At 33.6% G+C, this 26,716-nt stretch overlaps 1 pseudogene across 1 annotated transcript; it reads left to right on the top strand.

Moving 5' to 3' along the window:
• Positions 1-6,408: 6,408 nt before the first annotated feature.
• LOC149555296 (dynamin-related protein 4C-like) lies at positions 6,409-11,533 on the top strand (annotated as a pseudogene). The gene is made up of 3 exons (XR_016365293.1): positions 6,409-6,565; positions 9,404-9,624; positions 9,747-11,533. The product of XR_016365293.1 is annotated as a dynamin-related protein 4C-like (transcript).
• The last annotated feature ends 15,183 nt before the right edge of the window (positions 11,534-26,716 follow it).

The following is a 26,716-nucleotide window of genomic DNA, read 5'->3' as shown; positions in this document are numbered from 1 at the left end:
CAAATCACTTGAAGACCTACTGCTAATATTCTACATTACATAACTTTTTACAAATATGCATAAATGAATCATCTTCAAATCTTTAGTAGAAATTGAAAATCTTCCAAGCTTTTCTTCAACACATATCCATTCAAATAACCTGTACAAAACAACCCTATATACCATGGAGAGTTCACCTCCCAACCTAGGTCTCTAAGAGACCACCCACCGAGCTTGGAGAACCAAGACCAACCAAGTAACAATCAAACACACACATATACATCAACAATACATGATACAACATTTAAAACCCTTTTTTGAGCTTACACAATAGGTTACTAGAGGAACCAATAGAATGGGTGAAGGTGTGCCTTAAAACCCCGAGCAAAAGCTAAGTACAGAAAACCAAATTTGCCTTCACAAGGCATACGAAATAAATACTAACTCTCACAAAACTTTCTCCTCTTATCACCCCAAAGTGCATAATGAAGTACTGGCACATGTAGCCCATACTACATGCTTATCCCTCTTCCTTCCAAGGAAGAGACTCTGCACTCAAGGGTTAGGCCCAACTAACCCCTTCACCCTAAAGGCCACTTCTTCCCTCCCAAGGGTGAGTGATGTCCTTCCACACCCTTAACATCATACTCTCAAAATCAAATATATAAAAAAAAGAAATAGAAATTCATCCACCCAACAATACAACAGGAACAAAGAACAGCACGCATATGCATCTATAAAAAAATTTACACATTTTATATTCAGAAAAATAATACAACACATAACTTCCAAAATACGGAAAAAGCTCCAACCTTTCTCCAAGCTATGGTAAAAGACCCAATTTGAGAAGAGCCCTCTATCCTTCCTTCTTTCAAACTCCAAAACCAAAATTCTCTAGAACTAGAGAGTGGGTGAATAATCCATCTATTTTCCAATTTCCCTCTAAAAGAAGAACTTTCCTAATTTTTCCTCCATCATAGAAGAGAACAAACACTTTAACTCAACTTAAGTTCCCCTATTTGGTTGGAATTATCAACTCACTGGAGATAAGGTGAGAATTTGGGTAAGTCCTCTTCTATTTTCGCAATACTTAAGATATGGGATTTAAAAAGTGTTAGAAAAGAGATTTTAACTCTAGTAAAGCTAAAATTAAAGTCCTAACATATAGTACTAACATGTAGGTAACTTAATTTCACTAAAAGAACACTCTAAGACTCAAACAAAGCCCTCTAAAGTTACCCTAAACTTGGAATCCGAAATTTAATTGAATTAAAAACCTTCATAAGATATTCTCTACAAGGGAATGATAACTTGAACATTTCTAACTAGTTAGGAATAAGGTTGGGTGTCTTTTGCCAATGACTCAACCTGACTTGCCACTAAACACATAACAACACAAGTGTCAAGTGACACTATAAATACACATATAACATTACGAGTGGCAAATCAATTTTCAAAAAAAAAAAATCTAAACTAAGACATCCATTCACATTACATTCACGAAGTAAAATACTTAACAACGAGGTTAAGATCTCTTCATTAGATCTAACCTTGGCAATCTCAATTAATACAAAGGTATTGTCTTGGTTCTCCATTACCATGGATATTTCATGCACACTCAAACCACATATCAGTAGTCGAAGATAAATAAAACATATGTATCTATAAATCCTCAATCAATTCCATATTCATAATTGAATCAAAACATAAGGCATTTCTCAATTGAATAACATTTTTTCATTTCTAACCATTGTGCATATATAATGCTACCATTATCAAACTAAACATGACACAGCTCTTTTGCACATTTCATGATTTTCACACACACACACACACACACACACACATATCCATCCAACATTTATATTCAAATATAACTTCCTACTCATTGATAAAATAACCAACCAAGTACATGAATGTAACCAATCATCAAGCATCATAAATAAGTTCTAACATCATAATGATTACCATAAAATAAAGTGTCTCATAGTATCAATAGTCTAAGTAACAATCCAAAATAGTCCAACATATAACAAGGTCTCAAAATATAAAGTATCTGCAAATGCAAAATATAAAGTATCTAACATGCAGATAAACTACTATGATATGCTATGATAAAGTATCTAAAATGCAAATAAACTGCTATGATGGGCCAAGGTGAGGTCTCACAATACCTACATGGACATATGTCACATGTTTCTTGGTAGACCATGGCAATTTGATAGGAATGTTGTACATGATGGTCGTACGAACACATGTAATTTGACAAAGGATGGAGTGAGACATTAGATGAAATCATTGAAGGAGAAAGAGGAAAATACGTTTAGTGTTTTCATATTATTCCTTGTTGATGGAAAGTAGTTCTTAGAGGGTATGAGGTGTGACCATATGTGTTTTTCTATAATTCCAAAAGATGGTTAAGAAGAAGTAGAAGTGGTACTTGTAGAAGTTGCACATTTGTTGGAAGAGTTTCCAGATATTGCATCCAATAATGTTCTTGATGGATTATCACCAATGAGGAAAATCACTCACTAGATGGAAGAAATGAACAAAGAGTTTGAGATGTCAATGATAGGAGAGATCAATTTTTTCATTTTCTTGCAGTTCATGCAACTTAAGGATCACATTTTCATCAGCCAATCAAAATATGTGAAAGAAGTATTGAATACATTTGGAATGGAAGATTCCAGACCAATTGGAACTCCCATGGTGATAAGATGCAAGTTGTTCAAAAATGATGATTCAAGTGTAGTAAGTACAACTCTTTATAGGTTAATGATTTGGTAATTGCATTAAATTGTTCATAGTAGACTGGATATTCCTCATGCAGTTGGGAATGTTGCAAGATTTTTGTCAAATCCCAAGGAATCTCACATGGTTGGAATGAAAAGGATATTCAAATACTTGAAGGGAACTATTGAGTATGGTCTTTGGTATCCACATGGTGGTGATTTCACTTTAAATATATTTTATTAATGCAAATTGGGAAGGAAACATTAATGACAAGAAAAACACAAGTGGTGGTGCATTCTTTCTAGGAGGAATATGTGTGCCTTGTATAAGAAAGAATTGAGATTCTAGTTCCCAATCTACTACAAAGGTAGAGTATGTGGAAGCTTCTATTAATTGTTTACAAGTTGTATGGACAAATAAAGTTTTTGAGGGAATCAATGAGAATATCACAGAACTGATGACTAGCTTTTGTGACATTACTAGTTCAATAAATATATCCAAGAATTTGGTGCAACACCATATGACTAAGCACATTTAAATAAAGTATAACTTGCTAAGAGAAAATGTGCAAGAGAAAGAAGTAAGGACTAATTATGTGCCATCTAAGGAGCATGTTACATAGATATCTTCCCAAGGCCATTACCTAAGGATTCTTTTGAGTATCTAAGAGGTATGGTAGGGGTGATTTCCCTACTAGAGAAGAACTGGGACACTACTACAACATGAATCTAGTGGACTGATTGCATATCTTTCATTGGATTAAAATTAAGGAGACTACTTCTCAATGGGAGTAGTTGAAAGATGGTTGCAACTAAGAGGTGACCCATGTTGAAGTATCACCTTTTCCATTATTTCCATAGTGGGTGAAGATATAAGAAGATGATTAGCAACAAAGGGAAGAAGAACTATGCAAAATGGAGATCTAAAGATAAGCAAAAGAATATCAAGGTGATGTATCATCAAAGGGGGAGAAAATTGTTATCAAGCTAGTTGGTGTTTCCATCAATGCTAAAGGGGGAGATTATTGGCTAACTTTAATGCAATTTATATTGAAGGGATACTTTTTCTTAGTTTTGATGCTCAATTGATCAATTATTGTATTGTTATTGTGTCAACTTAAGTGTTAATGATTGGCAGACTACTAGGAGCATTATTCTAGCATATGCAAAATGGAAATTAGTGTTGAGATCGTGGTGCAATAGGATCTAGAATGTGTGTTTTGTATGGAAGACTCGGATATGTCTCATGATGCAATATGTATGATCACACACACTAGAAACAAATCTAAACAAAATTATGATTGATTAAAGTGTGACAGAGTAACCAAGAAGAACAATGGGTGATAAATAGTAAATGATTTGATTGGTCTATCAAATCTACAAAGATTCATATGGTTTGATTTTGGATTTATGATTAGACTTAGCTATGTGAGTGGTGTTACGATAGCAATTTTTTTTTTTTACTGGAAGGCATGGTTTGGATTGATTGACGTTCTTTCTTTAGAAAATGTTAGAAAACTTATATCAATTTACATTTGATCCTTAACCGGTAATGTAGTGGTTTTCTAATGGACATTCCATAATATAAAGTGTAGTGATGATGTGGCACTAACAAGTTGTGATGAATTAGTATTGCATTCGTCATTATGATCAGATTTCTTGAAGTCATGCATGTGTATTGGAAAAAGTGAAAAGGGTTCGATGTTCTTCATCAAATCGATGCTAGGTTTAAATAGTGATTGAGTGGATATGGTAAATGATGGATTAGGCTTTGGTAGGCCATAGGTGAAATTCAAATGTAATACATTTTGGTTAAGGAAGCAACTGCCCTAACAAGTGAAATGTGTATTTATATTGCAGTCAGTTGTGTTTGCAAGTTTATAGATTGTGAATGGTTGGTGTAGTCAAGCAGTTGGTTAAATGTATGCAAGAAGAAGTAGAACTAGAGCTTAATCAGATCTATACAAGCAAAATATAAGTTTTTTTTCCAAATCATCCTCCTTGTTGAATCATAACAGGGTTTCCAAGATAAATTTCTTAATCAGCTCACTCCTAATAGGGTGAGAAAGATCCTAACAAGCCTGGAGGTTAATTCCCTTCATTGGTGGCTCATTAATTTGAGTTAAAAATCCTCCAATAAGGTAACATGGCTAGAGGAAAACCCCTTGAATGAGTGGATCCTAATAGAGTCAACTCTTAATCGAGCATTGTACTAAGTTCCTAATACAACACATTTTAGAAGAGTGCAAATTACTTGTGCATACTAATTTCCACTTTTATTTTTTCCTCTAAGCAAAGGTTTCTGCATGAAAAAATATTGGTGTTATTGTGTTACGTATTTGGATGCTTTTATGTGTTGTTTTTCTTATTCCATCACAAGCTACCATTGGATGAATGTGTTTGAATGTTTCATTGGGTAAATCTAATTTGGGTTTATCATTTGCTAATAAATTGATAAAAGTTTGAATCTAGTAGTAGATTACTGATTGCGACTCCCACCTCTCAATAATTTTGGACCTTCTATTTTGTGTGTTGGCAAGCTCTCTATAAGGATTTCCCCTCATCTCATCCCTTGTATGGTGTTCAAGATGATAACATTGCTTGGATGATTGTTAGATGATAGAGGAAACATATTTCTCTCTTATTCCCAAAAGCTTCCTTGAGTTGCGTATAAAATTTCTGCCCATTCTTGATGTGGGTTCTTTGTAGTACTATAAATGTGTATTGTAAGTGACATATTAATGGCTTGTAAAATATTGTAAGTTGTTTATTAATGATCTAAGTAACATTGTAAGTGGTCTTTTTAGAGCTTGTGTATCTTATTCCTTGGTTTTTTTTTTTGTTGCAAAATGTCTACACCCTAGTTTTTTGATTAATCAGTAATAAGTAAATCACAAGAAACAAGATTAGGTCAACAATATAATGATGATCAAAATTAATATACAAAACATTCTACTAAAATCTAATAACTTTAGTAACCAAAAAATAATATAGCAATGATGTAAAATATACATTAGAACATACATTCATATAGATAATCATAATCATAATTTCATGTATTTCCCTAATTATATTAATTTATTAAAAAATATCTAAAATGGTTCCATAATAATTTCTCACACAAACTCCCATCTATCATTATTTTACATACTACCATCAAAACATAAGTATGTTTGCTTTCCAAAAGATTAAAAACTTGTAATTGTATTTATAGCCACTTAAGTTTTTTTCAAATTATTGTACAAATTCTCAATGATTTTAAATGTAGTCTAATTCTTTTTAAAATGAATTTATAACTGAAAATTTACCCCAAAATTTATAGACATAGAAAAATAATGTCATCAATATTTTTAGAGATATATTTGAATTAATTATAATAAAAATAATAATTGGAGAAATAAACGTAAATACTTTCTTCAATGAGTAAGCAAATTTAACATTCTTTGCATAGAAATATGTTTATAGCTTTTTAAAAAAAAATCTACCGACAAATGTTATTATAACTTGTTTATAGAAATATATTTATTTAAAAAGTATTGAAAGATATTAGTCAAGTGGCCAAAGCAAAATTTATCCTTGTAGCTGCGCAAACAATTTGGTTCACATTTCACTTTTATTAAAGAAATGTGCTGTCAAAAGTAAAGTAGAAAGAATAAAACGAAAGTCCCAGGAATGAGCTAAGAATACGCTGAGAAAGTCCCATGAATGAGCTAAGTTAGATATTCAATATAAGTTTGATCAGCGTCTTCAATAATGCCAAGCATTTTCCCAGCATTCATCGGAATCAGGATAATCAGCAAACAGTAACACTCCTCAGTTAAGCAATTTATTGGAGAAATCATTTAATTGTTCAGGTAAGCTGCAACTCTAATATGTATTTTCTTTTATTTGTTTCAATTCAAATGTTTCAAATAGTTTTTCTACACATTTATGACAGTTATGACAGTTTTCCAAGGATTAAGTAAAATCTGTTATATTTTTTTAAAGGAATGTTAGAAATTAGGAAGTATATTTTGGTGTAGTGCATTAAGTTACAATATTAGTAAAATACTAGATAAAGTGTTGATTTATATTTGATAAATGAATTTGATTCAGAGGAAACTTTATGATTAAGCGAGTTTGAATCAGAGTAAGACTATTGGAATGATTGATCTCTTGAGAAGTTTCAGTGTTTCACACTTTTGAACTATATCTAAGTATGAGTTACAGTTTTGTAAGGATTTAGTAAAATCTGTTCTGTTTCTTAGAATAGTAGAAATTAGGAAGTATTTCTGTAGTGCATTAAGCTACAACACTAGTAAGAGGATTCAATTGTACAGTTTTTGAGACGAAATTATTGATCCATATTTGACAAATGAACTTGATCTTGGGGAAACATCATGATTAAGTCCATTTGAATCCGAGTAAGACTACTGAGCTGATTGACTTTCCTAGAAAGTTTCAATGGACATTACTTATATCCAATGAGTGCTATGTGGATCATTCATTCCCATAAGAATTTGTATGAACTTGAATTTATGAAATATGAATCAATAAATCTGACTTAAAAACTATGAAACAAAATTCTAATATTTATACCATTAAATAAATAATGTTTGATATAGTAAAAAAATGAGGTTATTGCTCATGTAAGTTTCATCAACAAATGTAAAATATATTGACAGATTTTTAACAGCACAAATATTTGTAAAAAATTTATATTGTTTGCCTCAATTAAATGTTTCAGAATGGTTTTTCGTACAATTTTTTAAAGATTTTATAGAATCTGTTCTATACACAATCAAATCTAGAAGACTACAGAATTCTGAACTTTGATGGATTGTGGAAATCTATTTACATTAAGAATCTATTCTGTTTCTGTGGAATTGTAGAAATTTAAAGGAATTTTTAATAGTGCATCAGTTATGATATTAATATAAGAATTCAATTGGGTAGTTTTTAAGATAAAATAGTTGATCCATATCTGACAAGTGGACTTGACCTTGGGGAAACCCCAAGACACCGGGGAAACTCCACGACTGATTGATAATCATGCCATAAATTGCTACACTGATGTGTATTCTCTTTAATGTTTGCTTCAAATTTAACTGTTTCATTTTTCTACAATTTTTTCACAGCTTTCTAAAAATGTAGTAATATTTGTTTTGTTTCTTTAGAATGGTGCATATTAGGAGGTATTTTCTGTAGTATGTCAAGTTATGATATTTATAAAAGGATTTGTAGTTTTTGAGCCAAAATCATTGATGCATATTTGACTAGTGGGCTTGACTTTGGGGAAATAGCGCATTATGAACATTTGAGTAGAGAATAGTTCTACTCAGATGATTAGTCTCTTAGAGAGTTTCAATGTATCATCCTTATGAGCATCACCTAGATGTAATGAGCGCTAAGCAGATCATTTGTTCTTCTAAGAAATGTTCTTTTTATGAATTGGTAGTTATACAATATGAATCAATAGATTTGACTCAAACTATAGAATTAGATTTTAATATTAATATCATAAAATAAATACTGTTTGATATAGAAAAATGAAGTTGCTATTCATATAAGTTTCATAAAATGAAGTTATTGTTCAAAGAAGTTTCATAAAACGAAGTTAATGTTCATATAAGTTTCATAAACAGTTGCGAAAACACATCGACAACTTGTTAATCATACAATAATTTGCTAATTATTATGCATTATCTTTATTGTTTGCTTCAATTAAAACAGTTTTAGGATAGCTTTTCTTACAAATTTAGTAAAATTGTTTGTTTTATCAGATTGTAATTAGGAGGTGGTATTTTCTACAATGCATGAGTTATGATATTAATAAAGGGATTCAATTGTGTCATTTTTGAAATAAAATCATTGATTCACATGTGACTAATCTTGACTTTGGATTAGCCAGAGTAGTACTATTGAGATGATTGGTCTTCAAGGAATTTTTTATTTTTGATCTTAGTGAGCATCACTTAGGTTGCAATAACCATTAAGTGGACTATTCATTCTCATGAGAGATGGGTTTGTATCAACTATTTAGTAAATATAATCAATAAACTTAGTCAAAAACTATGTAATTGAAATATAAATATTGTTTGATACATAAAAATGAATTAATGTTCATATAGGTTTCATAAACAATTGTAAAATACATTGATAGATTGTTATGGTGCAATAAGTTGCAGCACTAATATTTGTGTATTCTCTTTATTATTTGCTTCAATGTAAATGTCTCAGAATAGTTTTTCCTACAAATTTATTACAGTCGTGTAAAGATTTAGTAAAATATGTTTTGTTTCTTTCAAATGATAAAAAGGAAGAGCTATTTTCTGCAGTGCATTATGATATGAATTAGAGGATTCAATTGTAAAGTTTTTGAGGCATAGATCCATATTTAATATGTGAAATTTGATCTTGGAAAAAGTCCTTGGCTAAGTGCATTTGAGCTGGAGAAGTACCTATTGAAATGGTTGACCTCATAGGAAGTTTCAAATGCTTCACCAATAAGTAGATCATCTATTTTTATGAAAAATGAGTTTAGATAAACTACCATTTAAAAATATGAATCAATAATGAATTCAAATATTAATATTATAATATTATTTGATATACGTAAAAATAAAATGAAAAGTTATTCTTAGTTTGATAAACAAGTTACATTGACACATTGTTAATCATGTTAGAACCAAAACTGATTTGGTTGTTTTAAGAAGGCAGAGCAGCAACCAAGGTTGAAGAAGTATGGATATGTCCAGCCTGCCGGAGAATCTTCATTTGGATAACAGTTACAATCAGTGGATTCGGCCTCTTCTGGATGTTGTTGACAAACTTCGAAATCTGGGAGTAATGAAGGAAGGCATACAATTGCCGAGTATTGTTGTTGTGGGAGACCAGTCTTCTGGTAAATCAAGTGTCCTGGAGTCACTGGCAGGTATTCCGATGGCTTAAACATTATACGCTAAGATTTGATTTCTAAACTAAAAATATCAAAGTTAACTTATTTTTCCAAATTTGATTTCTTCTTTAGTATGTAATGTTTAAGGGTGACCGCAGGTATTAGCCTACCAAAAGGCCAGGGAATTTGTACTAGAGTTCCACTCGTCATGAGGTTGCAGAGTAGCAAAAGCCAAGAGACCCAGATTACCATACAGTACAATAGAATTACAAGAAACATTTCTGAAGCTCAGATAACGGAAGCCTTAAATGTGGCTACAGAGGACATTGCAGGGGGAGGGAAGGGAATCAGTGACACCCCAATTACACTGAATGTGAGCAAATTCAATGCTCCAGATCTTACTATGGTGGATTTGCCTGGCATAACCAGGGTTCCTGTGCATGGCCAGCCACAGGACATTTATGAACAAATTGCTAGGGTTATCAAACAGTATATAACCCCAAAGGAAAGCATAATTCTGAATGTGTTGTCTGCATCTGTAGATTTTCCTACATGTGAATCTATCAGAATGTCGCAACAAGTAGATGAGAAGGGGGAATGAACTCTGGCTGTGGTTACTAAGATAGACAAAGCTGGGGAAGGTTTGCTAGAAAAAGTAACAGTGGATGCCGTGAATATTGGTCTTGGGTATGTGTGTGTTAGAAACAGAATTGGCAGTGAATCAATTGCAGATGCAAGGAAAATAGAGAGTGAGATCTTCAAAAAAGACCCACATCTTTCAAAGATTGATAAATCCATGGTGGGAATACCCGTGTTGGCAGAGAGACTTATGCAGATCCAGGCCATGGGGATCAAAAAAAGCCTGCCGGAGATTGTGAGAAAAATAGACACAACTCTTTCTAAGAGGCAGGCAGAGCTCAATTGCTTGCCTAGGAGTTTCTCAAGTTCTGTTGAGGCAATGATTGAGTTCATGAGATTGATGGATTCAATCAAGGGTGTATTACACAAGCTTCTAATTCAGGGAGACACTGAAAATTTCCAGGACGAACCTGAAATGAATTGTATTGCTCAGCTAACTAGGATGTTTAAGAGCTATTCCCGCGACCTACTTGCTGCCACTGATAAGTTAACTGACAACTTTCTTGTTGAGGAAGCAAAACTACTGGAAGAGGCGCAGGGCCTTAATCTTCCAAATTTCTTACCTCATTCTGTTTTTGTAACTCTTCTGCAGAGTCGTATTGATTCTTTCTCTGAGAGGAGCAGGGGTTTAGCCCTTCAGGCCTGTGATTATTTAGACAAAGTCATATGTCGTGTGATTGATCTACAAACAGAATGCTACCCACAACTTCAGTCGGCATCCAGGAGGGCTTTTCAAACCCTAATGGATGGGAAAAAAGATGAATGCGTTCACTATGTGGAGGATGTCATGGAAATGCACAAGACGGTTGTTTATACAGAGAACCCAGTTTACACAGATTACTTGCAGAGAATGCACGAATTCAAAAAAAAATTCATGGAAGCGATAGAACAGAATCAGAGGGCTGTTAAAATTGAAGGCATGGGGGAAATTGATCTACAAAAAGTACCTAAAAGCAGTGATCAACTGGAGGCAGCATTCGAAATGAAGATGAGTCTCATGGCTTACTGGAGGGTTGTGAAGATTCGGTTGGCTGATGACATACCTCTTCATCTTCGCTTTGTTTTCCAGAAAATGGTTCAGAATGATGTTGTGGCCAGCATTGTGAAGGAGGTCATGGGAGAAGATTCCAACAAGATTGGAAATATACTGGAAGAAAGTTCTGCTATAGCAAACAGGAGGAGGAGTCTGATTAAAAGCGTTGATCTGCTGAGGGAATCAAAAGCTCTGCTCTCAAGAACCATTGGAAGGATTGTAGAAGCTTAGCATTGTTATTCAATTAGGAAGATTGGAATGGTGCTGCTGTTAAGGGCCATAACCTATAAGAGATATCTAGCTTTCTATGGCGTGGTATATCTGTATAAGATATGCTTATATATATATATATATATATATATATATATATATATATATATAAAATAAGCCGAGAGATATCCTTCTGAGGTGCCTATTTTCATAATCTCATAATTTTCATCATCTAATATTTATGTGAGTCTAAGATGCGTGAGTGAGGAAATGATTCGACACTCTTGATCTTACTTCCATTTCTTCCCTACAATTTTCACGATTTTAATTATAATTATATTTAGTCTACTTCCATTTTATTTTTCTGACATATAAATGAACGTCAAATTTTTTTCAAAATGGAAAATTTTTACATTGAAGATTGTTGCCACTGTAAAAAGCCTCTCGGCTTAATAAGAATCCTGTAATCTCTAAATTATATGGTAAAGGTTGACATTGAAATGAAAGGCTGTAAATGTCATGTATTTAAAATGCTGAGATAAATTCATAGATATAAATCTTATAAGGTCCACTCTTTATATCTTGAAGAATCTATAAAATATTGTAATGGTGAAAATTGTATAATTATATATTTTTAAGGTGATTCTTTAAATATTAGTTGGTAAACTAGTAGTTGTAGAAGGTCAATTAGTGAAATTTTCATAAGTAATCCTATTTAGTCATCTCCTAAGGAATCATTGATTAGACATTTTTTAATACATTTATGGAGTGTGTGAGGACAATGGTATGTCATTTAGAGAATAGGGTGGGAGAATGAAAATGGTTACATAACAAAAAATATATAGTGCAAGACATGAAAGAAGAAAGATGGAAAGATACTTATAGAGGTCTCTGGAGGGAGGGAGGGAGGGAGGGAGGGGGAGGGAGAGAGAGAGAGAGAGAGTAATTACTATCATGTTGAACCGCCTGTTTAGCATGCCAACACCTTACTTGTTATCTTCTAAAAAGGCCCTCTAGGAAGCTCTCACCAAAACTATTTACGTTCTAGACAACTTGCAAGTCTCTAGGTTCTACTTCCTTCAAAGTCTTTTGTATCATATGTAACCCGTGTGTACACTTCTCCACCAACATCATCTTATCTTGAACAATCATATGGTTGCTTTCTAGCCACAACTGCTATAGGGCCCAATATCCCATGACACTTTGGAGGTCTTAGCAGGGGTTCTTTCCATCTTGCCACTTTTCCTTGCTCTTAGCCCTTAACAACTTTAAAATCCTCAACCTTTCTTCATCCAATTTAAATAAAGCTAATGAAAAGAAGCTACAAATGGGGAAATTAAGAGAGAATGGGAGGGAATACATCCCAAGAATCCTTCCAAAACAGAGCTTCAACATGCTTATTACATAATTAAAATAAAACTTTCTTAATCAATTAAATTTCGTCTTTTAAGAGTATGCCACATCATTGATCCATTTCCTTGTAAATCATACTTGGAAACTTCCATTCATCCCACTCCCCTGAAATGTTTTGTACTAAGAAATTTAGCCCATGTTTGATCTTGGTTGATACACCATCTCCAAAAGAGTTTAGAAACTAGAGCTTGACCATTCTTTTCTATATTTTGCAAAACCAAGACCACCATCCTTCTTTGACTTGTACATTGAATCTCATTTAACCAAACTCCACTTTGAAGATAGTAAATTACTTGTCCATCAAAATAGAAAAAAGAGCATCAAATTCCTTAATAAAGGTTGCATGAGCTATCTAAACAAAACATTTGTAAATTGGGAGAACCTAAAGCCTCAACTCCAAGAGAGTCACTCCACCAGTAGTTAAGAGCCATCCATTAGTCTAGTGACCAACCTTACACCAAAGCTTATCCAAAACCCTTTTCTAGAATTCCTTGGGTAAGAGACTTTCTAAAAGAGGGAGTCCAAGTTAAACACAAGGAAGAGCAACAATTTGAAACATAAAAATTCTAGTAGTCTTGGAATGAATGAGAACAAGGGTATTAAAAAGAGGATAAAAGATTTATCTTAATCTATCTTTTGTCTAGATACTTTGAAATAAATATCTAGAGCTTGTCTGAAATTGACAATATTATTGATTTTGATAGCACACATCAAATAAGTATCATCCACAAATGAAGGTGAGAAGAAGAAGGAATACTATGACCATGTTCCAACCTTGAAGCAAGCCTTGTTTGACTCAAGACTTGACAAATTTTCTCAACATTTCAACCATTAAATTGAATTAAAGAAATCCTATTGCACCAAATAACTCCATGAGCTCAATATTAACAAGCACTATAGAATAAGAGGAAGAAATGAAACTCATCACCCAACTAATCTATTCAATTCTAAACCCAAAGGTGTTGTGTACTTTATTGAAGATAATTCCATTTGAAGCTATCATAAGCTTTCGCCATGTCCAATTTTATACACATAACCTTTGCCTTATATTGGAAACTTCCATAGAATGCACAACTTTTGTTGCCATTATAATCCCATCCAAAAAAAATTGTTGAACAAGAAAATCCCCTTTCTCTTCAAAGATTAATTTATTTAGCAAGGTATTAAGCCTTTATGTAACCAAATTTGAGATTATTTTACAAATCAAGAGAATTTTCTCCTTCATCTCTTGAGTAAGCACAAGAAAATGTGTCATACATATTTTTTGTTGGAAATGATTGAAAAGTTCATGAATGAAGAGTAATGGAACTGGTAAAGAATGTTTTCAATCATTGTTTTGTCATTGATGTCAAACTTGCTACTTGCAGGAACGACAAATGCTTTAGTGATCCAAATACTATCAATTAGTTGATTGACAAGAAGGTGGCAATCAATAAGATGTAACTAGAGTACCTAGAGAAAGGTTGAAGTTATGATGTTGTAATGAAGTATAAGGATCAGCTAAACCATTGATAAAATAGTGTATTGATGACATACTCTAAGACACAGAGGATGGACACACCAAGACATATCAAAGATGTAAGGTTTCACTAAGTCATTTGTAAAGCCTAACTAAGTTCATTAGAAAGAGCTGAGCAAGCTAGTTAGTGCCGAACAGATTCTCAGTTGAAGCTGAGCAAAATTCAACTTAGTGTGTACCGAATGATCTTCAGGTGCCGAGCAGTCTTCAGGTGCTGAGTGAAGATCAGGTGCCGAGTAGCAAAAAAGAATTAGGTGCCGAGCAAGATATAAGTGTCGAGTGAATTTCAAGAGCCGAGTTTCATAGAATTTCTTCAAGTGTCGAGCATCAGTAAAACAATAATGCCTAGTTGCTACATTATTTTGAAAGTCGAAGATTCATCAGATCTGAATCGACATGGTAGTTGTCTAGAACTCTATGAATCAGATAGAAGATAAGAATGATGAGCTGGTGGCACGAAACACTATGTAAATTATTTTTGACAAATACAATTGGATTCTAGACAAAGTTTCTAGATAAGAGCAAGATATGGGATAGATACATTGTATCTTACCTAATCTATTGAAACCCTAAAGTTGGAGAGGAAGAATCGAGTGGGAAAGATATTCCAGATTTCTATTTAAGGAGTCATAAGGTCACGAAGCAAAGTGGTGGTAGAGCATGAAAGCATGAAGTGCTAAAGAAGGTGTTAAGGTGGAAGAGAGCACAGATACTCTGGTTCGATAGGTGACCATAGATATGATTGCATTGGTATGATGAGTAAGAACACTCAAGATGAGGAAGCTTGAGATGACAAGCTTTCAGAGCTGCAGTGATTAAAGCCAAGCAAAGGATTGAACCAAAGTGTGATCTGTAATCTGCAAGATATGTTGTAAGTTGTATCAGATCAAAAGCCATTGTTGTTACTCTCTAGCAATTGTAACAGTTAAGATAAATCCTATGGACTTAGGTTGGTTTAATAGCCATGTTATAAATTCTTTAACAGGGTGACATATTTCCAAGTGAATGTTCCAAAGTCCTTTAAACTAGGTCCATTCCTAATAGTATGGTGAAATCCTCTAACAAGGTCACATTTAACAATGTGTTGTAGCCTTTAATAGGGTAGGCCTTTAACAGGGCAGACCATCAGAAGTGGTTGAAATCAATTGCATAGTTATTTTTGTGGGTATCATTCCCACTCCAGTTTTACCTTCTTATTCCTGGAGGGTTTCTGGGTTATCAAATTCTTAGTGTTATGATGTGATGCATGCTTACTTTTCATAGTTGTTTAAATGTTCAAATTACATGCATGATAGTTTCAGTTATGTGCTCTTAAGGATTTGGAGAAAAAGTGGCATTGGACCTTGGATAACTTATTCACCCAACCCCCCCCCCCCCCCCCCCCCCTCTCAGTTATTCTAAAGAATTATAACAATTGGTATCAGAGCCTAGTTGCTGACTTAGTTTAAAGGGACTAGAAGCAGAAAAGATCAAAATGCCTAAGAGAGAAGTTCCCAAGCTCAACAAAGACAACTTTGTTGCATGGAAAAGCTTGATGAAGCTACATCTTGGATCCATAGGAGATTATGCCCAAAATTCAATTGTTACTGAACATGTTGATCCAACTGGTACTCTTACTATAGAAGATTTGAAAAACAAACAAGAACACAATCAGACAATGCTGAAAATTGCTTCTGCACTCAACTATGCTGAATTCGATGATATCAAAGGATGTGACACTACATTCAAAATGTGGAAACCCCTATCAGACATTTATGAAGGAGATCAGAATGTCCAAAGAGCAAAAAGAGAAAGCCTCAGAGGAAAGTTCGATGATATGAAAATGGAAGAAAGCGAGAATGTTGTTCAATATGCCTCTAGAATAAAGGAAGTGGTAAGTGCAATAAGATGTTTGAATGGTCAATTAGATGATGATACTATTAATAGTAAGTTTTAAAGAACCTTTCTCCCTATTTATGCTATTAGAGTATCAGCTATACAAGAGCTAAGATGTGTGCTAGGAAACAATCTAAGTTTTGAAGGTATAGTGGGTAGACTCACTACATTTGAGTTATCTAACTTTGACAACTACAGATCTAAGAATGTTGAATCTACTTTCAAGGCCAAACTATCACTGAAAGATGTTGATCAGGTGAAATCAAAGAAGGGAAGAAGAAAGATGAAATATGTATCCAGTGACAGTAGCAGTGATGAGGAAGATGTGGAACAATTAGAAGCATTACTAGCTAGAAGATTTCACAGAGGCAAAGGAAAATTCAAAGGTAAGTTGCCTATCATTTGTTTCAATTGCAATGAAGTAGGACATATTGCTACAAGGTGTACACAGAAAAAGGAATACAAGGAAGGCAACAAGTACAAAAATAGAAGAGAAGATGATAAGAGAGATTACAAAGACAAAAGAAAGAAGTGCTATATTGTTGAAGAAGATTCAGATGATAATGATGATGAAGTTGTCTACATAGCCATGAAGGACCAATCTGATGAAGAAAAGCCTACAACATTGGTAACATGTATGAACAAGAATGATAGATGGATCATAGACAGCGGATGCTCACATCACATGACAGGAGACAAAAGTAGGTTTGTTAACTTTACTCATTATGATTCAAAGGAAAAGGTTCCATTAAGCTTATAGAAAAAATTTCATGTGATAATGCATATTATGTTGAAGGACTAAACTACAATTTGCTAAGTGTCTCACAGCTAGGCAATGTAGGGTGCAAAGTAGAATTTGGAAATAAAACTACAAAAATCTATGATACTAATGGTAGATTGATAGGGAAAGGAGATCAAACAAGAAGTAATATGTTTTATCTTGATCTGGAAAATACTTCTTGTCTTGTTGCAAAATTTGATGATGTGTGGTTATGGCATAGAAGGCTATGTCATGTCAACTTTGATAATCTGGTCAATATCAGTAAAATGAAGAAAGTCAGAGGTTTACCTAAACTGAAGAAACTTGACAATATTATGTGCAAACAATGTCAGCTAGGAAAGATGACCAAGTCAAGTTTCAAAAGTAAAAACTATACATCTAAAGAAGTACTTGAGTTAGTTCATACTGACTTATGTGGTCCAATAGAAGTATAGAGCTTCAAAGGAGATAAATATATGATGTTGTTTGTTGATGACTATTCTAGGATGATGACTGTTATGTTCTTAAAATAAAAATTTGATTCTTTTCAAATGTTTAAGTGGTATGTGGCTAGAGTTGAAAAAGAAACAGGAAAGAGTTTGAAATGCCTGAGATCAGACAGAGGTGGTGAATTCACATCAAATAAATTTGAGATATTTTGCAATAACAAAGGAATCAAGAGACAAACATCAGCTCCTAGAACTCTCCCATGGAATGGAATTGTTGAGAGAAGAAATAGATCTGTGATTGACTGTGCTAGAACATTAATGATGGAAAATATTGTTGCCCTAAAATATTGGAGAGAAGCTGTAAGTGTGGCTATTCATACACTGAACCGAGTACAAGTCAAGAAAGGTACAAGTGCAACACCTTTTGAATTATGGTATGGTCACTCATCCAATGTAAAGCATTTCAAAGTATTTGGTTGCAAATGCTTTATCCTTAAAGATGCTAGAAATGGAAAATTTGATGCAAAAAGTAATGAAGACATATTTCTTGGTTACTCCACTAGAAGTAAAGCATATAAGTGTTTAAATACTAACATTGACAAAATTGTGGAAAGTGCAAATGTAAAATTTGATGAGCATGCAGATGTCCAAGTTGAAAAACCAAAGAGAATGGATGAATACAGAACCTTTGTGTATTCTTATGAAGGAATGACTATTGACAAAGGTACTATCAATCAAATTGGGATTCAACAACAAGTTTCAGTTTCAGTCGAGTCACAACCAGTGAATATTAGATGCAATCAGAAGCCGAGTTGTATAATGAAGGAAATACTCATTATGACTCTGAAGTCAGTGCACATGACAAAGATGTAGAACTACTTGAAAATGAAGTGCATAGTGATCCTAAATCTGAAAGATCAAATATGGAAACAAGGACAGAACCAAGGTTTTCCAAATATGTGAAGAGGCATCACCCTGTTGAACAGATAATTGGTGACAAAGATGCAAGACCAATGACAAGGAATAGACTAAGAAATGAATCATGTTTGTTAAGAAAATTTGAACCTAAGACAGTGTATGATGCATTACAAATGGTGACTAGTATAAAGCTATGGAAGAAGAGATTGATCAAATAAAGAAGAACAAAACCTAGAGTTTGGTTCCTAGACCAGTTGACAAGAATGTGATTGGCACCAAGTGGGTATTCAGAAACAAGCTAGATGAGAATGGTGAGATTACTAGAAACAAAGCCAAACTAGTATGTAAGGGTTATGCTCAAGAAGAAGGATTCGACTATGGGGAAACATTTTCCCCTATTGCGAGAATGGAAGGAGTAAGAACTTTACTTGCATATGCTACATATAAAGGTTTTAATGTCTATCAGATGGATGTAAAGTCTACTTTTCTGAATGGTATATTGGAAGAAGAAGTCTATATCGAACAACCAAAGGGATTTGTTGATGAGAACAATAGGGATATGGTTTGTAAACTACATAAAGCACTCTATGGTCTGAAACAAGCACCTAGAGCATGGTATGAGAGATTTCACAAGTATCTAGTGCAAATAGGATTTGAAAGAACTAATGATAACAACAACATGTACATCAAATTAGAAGAAGGAAAGGATATTATTGTATCTAAAATATTTGTGGATGACATAGTGTTTGGAGGAAAGGAAGTGCTTTGCAAAAGTTTTGCAGACAAAATGAAACATGAGTTTGAGATGTCTATGTTTGGAGAGATCAAATTTTTTGTTGGTTTGAAAGTACATCAACTAAAACATGGTATATTTATGACACAATCAAAGTACATAAAAGAGATACTTAAAACATTTGGATTAGAAGACACCAAACCAGTCAGCACACCAATGGCAATAGGACATAAGCTATCCAAAAATGATGTATCAGCTGAAGTTAATCAAAAAATGGACAAATCCATGATCGAAAAATTACAATATGTTGTACATAGTAGACCAGACATAGCATTAGCAGTTGGAATAGTGGCTAGATTCTCTGCTAATCCTAAAGAGAAACATCTCATAGCAGTAAAAAGAATAATGAGGTATCTCAAAGGAATTGATGACTTTGGCCTATATTATAAAAAGAATGAAAAGTTTGAGCTCAATGCATACACAGATGCAGATTGGGGAGGCAACATTAATGATAGAAAAAGCACAAGTGGAGGAGCACTATTTTTAGGTAAAAGACTAGTTACTTGAACTAGCAAGAAGCAAACATGCACATCTCAGTCCACTGCAGAATCGGAATATGTGGCAGCAGAAATCAACTGCACAAACATTGTGTGGCTCACACATTTATTGCAAGGAATGAAAGAAGAGGTAACCAAACCTATGATATTGTATTGTGATAATACAAGTGCTATAAACATATCTAAGAATCCAGTAATGCATGCAAAAACCAAGCATATTGCAATCAAGTATCACTATGTCAGAGAATTAGTAGAAGACAAACAAGTGAAGATGGAGTACATTCACACAAAGGAACAAACTACAGATATCTTCACCAAACCATATCCCAAGGATGCTTATGAATATCTTAGAGGCAAGTTAGGGGTAATGCCCCTAACTCAAGCAATTTAAAGCAACAAAGTAGCTACCCTGCATCAACAGGAACAAATCATTGAAATATCAAAAGAATGATGCAAAGGATGATAGCAGGAGCAGAAACTCCAAATCAGTCACAAGCATGGTGACAGAGGGAGATAATGTGAGATGCAAAGCTTATATTTTGCATGTTAAAGATGTTACATCTTTGGCATTTATGTCAAAGAGGGAGATATATATGAAAGAGGGAAACTGAGAGGTAAAGATATGGAGATATATGAGATCAGTAGTAAAGGATGCAATAGTCAAGAAGCAAGCAGAATGTAGTAACTAAGTTGATCAAGTGATCAGTTTGTTTTTCCATCAATGCCAAAGAGGGAGATTGTTGGAAATGATTGAAAAGTTCATGAATGAAGAGTAATGGAACTAGTAAAGAATTTTTTCAATCATTGTTTTGTCATTGATGTCAAACTTGCTACTTGTAGGAATGACAAATGCTTTAGTGATCCAAATACTATAAATTAGTTGATTGACAAGAAGGTGGCAATCAATAAGATGTAACTAGAGTACCCAGAGAAAGGTTGAAGTTATGATGTTGTAATGAAGTATAAGGATTATCTAAACCATTGATAAAATAGTGTATTGATGACATACTCTAAGATACAGAGGATGGACACACCAAGACATATCAAAGATGTAAGGTTTCGCTAAGTCATTTGTAAAGCCTAACTAAGTTCATTAGAAAGAGCTGAGCAAGCTAGTTAGTGCTGAACATATTCTCAGTTGAAGTCGAGAAAAGTTCAACTTAGTGTGTGCTGAGTGATCTTCAGGTGTTGAGAAGTCTTCAGGTACCGAGTGAAGATCAGGTGTTGAGTAGCAGAAAAGAATTAGGTGCCGAGTAAGTTTTCAAGTGCCGAGAAAGATATAAGTGTTGAGTGATAATGAAGTGTCGAATGAATTTCAAGAGCCGAGTTTCGAAGAATTTCTTCAGGTGTCAAGCATGAGTAAAACAATAATGCCGAGTTGCTGCATTATTTTGAAAATCTAAAATTCATCATATCTAAGCCGACATGGTGGTTATCTAGAACTCTGTGAATCAGATAGAAGATAAGAATGATGAGCTGGTGGCACAGAACATTATGTAAATCATTTTTGACAATTACAATTGGATTCTAGACGAAGTTTCTAGATAAGAGCAAGATATGGGATAGATACATTGTATCTTACCTAATCTATTGAAACCCTAAAGTTGGAGAGGAAGAATCGAGCGGGAAAGATATTCTAGATTTCTATTTAAGGAGTCATAAGGTCACGAAGCAAAGTGGTGGTAGAGCATGAAAACATGAAGTGCTAAAGAAGGTGCTAAGGTGGAAGAGAATACAAATACTCTGCTTCGATAGGTGACCATAGATATGATTGCATTGGTATGATGAGTAAGAAGACTCAAGATGACGAAGCTTGAGATGACAAGCTTTTAGAGCTGCAGTGATTAAAGCCAAGCAAAGGATTGAACCAAAGTGTGATCTATAATCTGCAAGGTATGTTGTAAGTTGTATCAGATCAAAAGCCATTATTGTTACTCTCCAGCACTTGTAACAGTTAAGATAAATTCTATGGACTTAGGTTGGTTTAATAGCCATGTTATAAATCCTTTAATAGGGTGACATTCCAAGTGAATGTTCCAAATTTCTTTAAACTAGGCACATTCCTAATAGTATGGTGAAATCCTCTAACAAGGTCACATTTAACAATGTGTTGTAGCCTTTAACAGGGGAGGCCTTTAACATGGCAGACCATCAGAAGTGGTTGAAATCAATTGCGCAGTTATTTTTGTGGGTATCATCCCCACTCCAGTTTTACCTTCTTATTCCTGGAGGGCTTCTGGGTTATCAAATTTTTAGTGTTATGATGTGATGCATGTTTCCTTTTCATAGTTGTTTAAGTGTTCAAATTACATGCATGATAGTTTCAGTTATGTGCTGTTAAGGATTTGGAGAAAAAGTGGCATTGAACCTTGGATAACTTATTCACCCCCCCCCCCCCCCCCCCTCCCCTCTCAATTATTCTAAAGAATTATAACAATTTTTGAGCATTTGTGTGTTCCTAAAGGACTCCTAAACTACCACAAATAGATCCAACTCAATAACATCCCATAAAATTCTATAGGGAATCCATTACACCTTGTAGCTTTACCCTCCTTCATGCCAAATATTGCCTCTTTCGCTTCTATTATTGACATATGTTTAATGAAATCCTTATACATTTTGTTGGAAATAATGGAAGGCACACAATGTAGGACAAGGATTTGTTCCTCATAGATAGGTACAAAATCCTTAGTAGAAAAACCCACAAAGAATCTAGTAGCTTCCACAATAATCTCCCTATGTGAGGATAGAAAAATCCTTTATTAGAAAATGAGAGAAGTAATTTAGATTTCATGTCTTAAATACTTAACTAGATTATGAATAGCTTTGTTTCTCTCACCTTCTTGTATCCAATCCACCTAAGCCTTTTGTTTCCATCAAATATTCTCTTGGAGATCATATTCCTCCAACTCTTTCATTGCTACAACTTCCTCATTTAAAGCACCAAATAAACATGAACCTCTAATTTGGTGAGTAAAAAATTCAAGTACTAGATACCGAGTATTCCTTTCTTCTAGGAAGGTATTACTAAAGTTCACCCCATCCCACATTTTAATATTATACTTAAATAATAATAATTTATTTAAAAAGGAATACATTATAATTGTAATTTTTTTGCTAATTCTATGCTTTTATTAGACTTATCAACAATCCTTAGGAGGTGAATAATGAACTTCTCAAACTGTGATGTAACAAGGAATAATCAACCTTTGATCTAATCTAAAATTTTAATTATCTCAGCAATATAAATTTGTTGGATATTGTTGCTTGAAGGAGTAGACTAAAATGTACTTGTGTGTCTCTCAAACTACAACAATAACTTACCTATATATCATCACTAAAGGGCATGTACCTCAAAGGGACATGTCCCTTCCTTAATTGGCATACACTTCTCTCTAGAAGTTAGCGATCTGAAAAGAAAAACATATTAATTACTATCTAAAACAATGTGTTAGATTAGTAATGAATACTAACACATCCTTTAGAAATCACCAGCTCACAAAGAAAAGTATAAGACTCTAATGCCAATTGTATGATATTCAAGGTGAGAAGATGAAGTGTTGACTGCACATTTAGACCTGTAGGATGATCAGGTTACATACTTAACACTTCCTCTTAACTTGATAATCATACAAAAAGATATTATATCTAGCAACATCAATAGAGATGAATAAGCAAGAATTAATACTCTATATCTATCTTAATCTTCTTAGTATGTGGTATTATAGAACACATGATACAATGTCATATTACTAAACCTGTAGTATGACAAATCACTACTACTAGTGGTAATAGTATTACAAAGAATACAATGTACATGATAAATCTGAAGAGTAATATGATTTCTTCATTTATCCAAGTTGTGAATCATAGATACTAGCATTTCTATATCACAACATGATCCCGAGTTTAAGATCTACCAGAATAGAAGATAAACTTGGAGAATAATAAAATTCTTCCTTTATCCAGATTGTGACTCATTGACATAGCAATGTGAACATCACAATATGATTTTAAACTCATCTAGATCTTACAGTAGAACTCTATTGTTTAGCACATTATCTAAGAGATTATCACCTCTCATAATGTCTTTTATACAAGTGTTTGTTATCTAAGAGATCGTCACCTCTTAAATAATGAACAAAAATGGTGGAGCCCATAACAGTCAATAGCCTAACAAAATAAAATTATTTTATTAATAATTTAAAGAGTACAAATGGATTACAACTCAATCATACCAAGTCTCCCCCTGAAGTGTTCTATCTTCACTCTATATAGAGGTTTGGTGAGTATGTCTACTGTCTGATCTGCAGTGCAAATGTATTCTAATTTTACAGAATTTCTATCTACCATATCTCATACATAATGGTAAGGAATTTCAATATGCTTGGACTTGTCATGAAAAACTAGATTGATTGAATTCTGATTATCACAATGAATAATTGTAGGATTCATGGCTTGCCAAAATAATCCCCACAAGTAACTTCCTTAGCCATACTGCTTCTTGATAGGCCATTGTTGTTGCAATGTATTCAGCTTTTGTGGAGCTCTGAGCTACTGAAGACTGCTTTTTGCATATCCAAGGTATCATTGCTTATCCTAAACTGAAGTAGCATCATGAAGTAATTTTTCTATGTTTAACGCTTCTACCCCAATCTGAATCAGTGAATCCATGTAAGTCTAAGCCAACCTTCTAGTATTTGAGTCCAAAATTAAGAATGCCTTGTAAGTATCTCATAATGTGTTTAATTGCAACTAGGTGAATCTCCTTTGGTTCACACATAAATTGACTTAAGGCATTAACAACATAGAAAATATCTAGTCTTTTATTTACTAAGTACATAAGGGACCCAATCATCTATTTGAAGAGAGTAGAATCTATGGAAGGTGATTCTATTGCTGCTTCCTTAAGTTTATGTAGATTAGTCTCCATTGGAGAAGACATAGGCTTGCAATTCCACATTCCAAATCTCTTCAAAATGTTTGATGTATACTTCCCTTGATTAAGTATGATACTATCATAATTCTATCATACTTCCAATCCTAGGAAGTAATGAAGGAGTCCCAAATCTTTTATCTCAAATTCTCTAGTTAGATCTTTCTTGCACCAATCTATGAGATGATCATCACATGTTATTAGTAAATCATCAATATACAATATCAAAATTACCATATCATATTTATCTCTTTTATAATATAAATTTGGATTGGCTTCATTCTTGGAGAATCCCAAGCTGGTGAGATACTTATCAATTCTTTCATACCAAGCCCTATGAGCCTGTTTAAGCCCATAAAGAGCTTTCTTGAGCTTGCAAACAAAAGCATTAGGATCATGAGTTTCAAATCCTTCAGGTTGCTCCAAACATACTTCTTTTGTAATCTTTCCATGTAGAAATGTTGTTTTTACATCCATCTGATGTACTTTCCATTCCTTTGATGTTGTAATTTCTAAGACTAATCTTACAGAGGTATATTTGGCAACATGAGCAAAGGTTTCTTCATAATCAATCCCTTCCTTCTGAGAAAATCCTCTGGCTACAAATCTAGCTTTATAATTTTCAATGCTACCATCAATAGGATGCTTTATTTTAAATATCCATTTTGAAGAAACAACAGATTTTCTTTTAGGTCTTGGAACAATTTCCCAAACATCATTTTTTATAATAGATTGGTATTCTTCTATCATAGCTTCTTTTCAAGTTGTATGTTTAATAGCATCAGAAGGATTGGTTGGTTCTATTTTGGATAAATCACTCAAGTTTGTTGTATAATTAGAGAATCTTTTAGGTCTTTTTCTTTCTTTGACTATCTCGGAAGGTGCAGAAAAGTCTTGAGCTCCCTCGATTGTTTTGATGGCCCAAAGTGGTCTTTTCTTTGAATTTTGATTTTCTTCAAGATTCATATTTTGAATTTCATCTTTAATTTCTTCCAAGTTCTCCTTCTAGGACCCAGATTCACTATTTCTTTCAGAACTAGATAAAGGAGAAGGTTCTTCAGAACTTACGACTCTTTTGAATGCAAGATCTTCTTCAAAAATCACATCCCTGCTAAGTTCAGTACTTTTTTGTCTAGGTACGAAAATCCTGTATGCCTTAGATGTTTCACTGTACCCTACAAAAATACCTTTCCTTCCATACGGTTCTAACTTGGTTCTCTTTTCTTTATCTAAATGTGATTTAGTTTCCTTTTTAGTGCTAGAACCCTAGTTGCATTGTTGACCTCATATGCATTTTGTAGTGCATTAATCATATCAAATACAGTTTGATGTTTTGTAAGCATGGGTATGATATCATTTTTTTACTCCATCTAATATGATTTGAATTGCTTTCCCATTTCCTTTGCTCCATATGGATTTATGAGGTTCAACTAGTAGTTGTTTGGATGCTTTATTAATGAATTTCCTTACATCATTCTCTTCAAGAATCATCATGATTCTGAATTTTTAGGCTTCAAAGTGTTCTTTCCCATCAAACCTATCCTCAGGTCTAATTGTGTATGCCATTGAAAATATGAGATAGTTGCTAGATATATATGAAGTCTGATAACTAAATTTTGTAGAACCTAGGTTCAACTTCCAAAGCTTTGATACCATGTAAAATTTTTGCTAATTCTATACTTTGATCAGACTTATCAATAATCCTTAGGAGGTGAATAATGAACTTCTGAAACTCTGATGTAACAAAGATTAATCAACCTTTGATCTTATCTAAAATTTTAATTATCTCTGTAATATAAATTCATTGGATATTATTGCTTGAAGGAGCAGACTAAAATGTACTTGTGTGTCCCTCAAACTACAACAATAACCTACCTATATATCATCACTAAAGGGCATGTCCCTCCCTTAATTGGCATATACTTCTCGCTAGAAGTCGACGATCTGAAAAGAAAAACATATTAATTACTATCTAACATAATGTGTTGGATTAGTAATGAATATTAAGACATCGTTTAGAAATCACCAGCTCATAAAGGAAAGTATAAGACTTTAATGCCAATCATATGATATTCAAGATGAAAAG

Source organism: Cupressus sempervirens, chromosome 5, assembly GCF_028749045.1.
Source record: "Cupressus sempervirens isolate cs-2001-9-10 chromosome 5, ASM2874904v1, whole genome shotgun sequence".
Classification (NCBI taxonomy): Eukaryota; Viridiplantae; Streptophyta; class Pinopsida; order Cupressales; family Cupressaceae; genus Cupressus; species Cupressus sempervirens.
Note: the sequence above shows the minus strand (reverse complement) of the source record. Positions and strands in the feature narration are given on the sequence as shown.